A 902-nucleotide genomic window follows, 5' to 3' on the forward strand; every position below is an offset into this window, starting at 1 on the left:
AAATACATGCAAAAATGATACTAGACCATTTTCTTACACTATATATCAGAATAAACTCAAAACTGATTAAAGAGTTAAATATAAGATGCAAAACCATAAAACTCCTAGAAGAAAGATAGGCAGTAAACTTTTTGACATTGTTCTTAATTATATATATACACTAGAGTCCCAGTGCATGAATTCATGCATGGGTGGGGTCCAGCCAACCTGCCCCAATCGGGCTAATTGGGGCTGGACCAGCCCAGGGGAGGGAACATGAGAGGTTGACTGGTCAGCAACACCCCTGATATGGCCTGTTGGCCAGCCACAGTGCATGTCATAGCAACTGGTCATTTCAGTCACTTGGTTTATATATCTATACTAATAAAAGAGAAACATGCAAATTGGTGTCACTCTGCTATGCCCACCAGCCAATCAGGATGAGTATGCAAATTAACCCAACAAAGATGGTGGTTAATTTGCATAAGCCAGTGGGAGAAAGATCAATATCATATGATCTCACTCATATGTGAAAAATAACTAAGACCATAAAGTGATGAAAAAATAGACCTAGAGACATAGAGACATGGAACACTGGCAACCCTCAGAGGGAAAGCAGGAGAGCGTGGGGGGATGAAGAATTCAACCACTGAACTCATGTGCGTATATGCATAACCCATGGACACAGACAGTGGGGTGGTGAAGGCTTCGTGGGTAAGAAGCTGGGAGAGGGCACTAGGGGTAATAAAAGGAACATATATAATAATTTCAGCAATAAAAAGAAAAGTAAAAAGCCAGCTCTAACCGGTTTGGCTCTGTGGATTGAGCATTGGCCTGTAGATTGAAGGGTCCCAAGTTTGATTCTGGTCAAGGGCATATGCCCAGGTTATGGGCTCAATCCCTAGTAGGGGGTGTGCAGGAGG

At 42.6% G+C, this 902-nt stretch overlaps 1 pseudogene; it reads left to right on the forward strand.

Annotated features, from left to right (window-relative positions):
* Window positions 1-255: 255 nt before the first annotated feature.
* Window positions 256-902, forward strand: part of LOC102242063 — a 2,607-nt pseudogene continuing 1,960 nt past the window's right edge.

The sequence above is a fragment of the Myotis brandtii genome, unplaced genomic scaffold (assembly GCF_000412655.1).
Source record: "Myotis brandtii unplaced genomic scaffold, ASM41265v1 scaffold290, whole genome shotgun sequence".
Classification (NCBI taxonomy): Eukaryota; Metazoa; Chordata; class Mammalia; order Chiroptera; family Vespertilionidae; genus Myotis; species Myotis brandtii.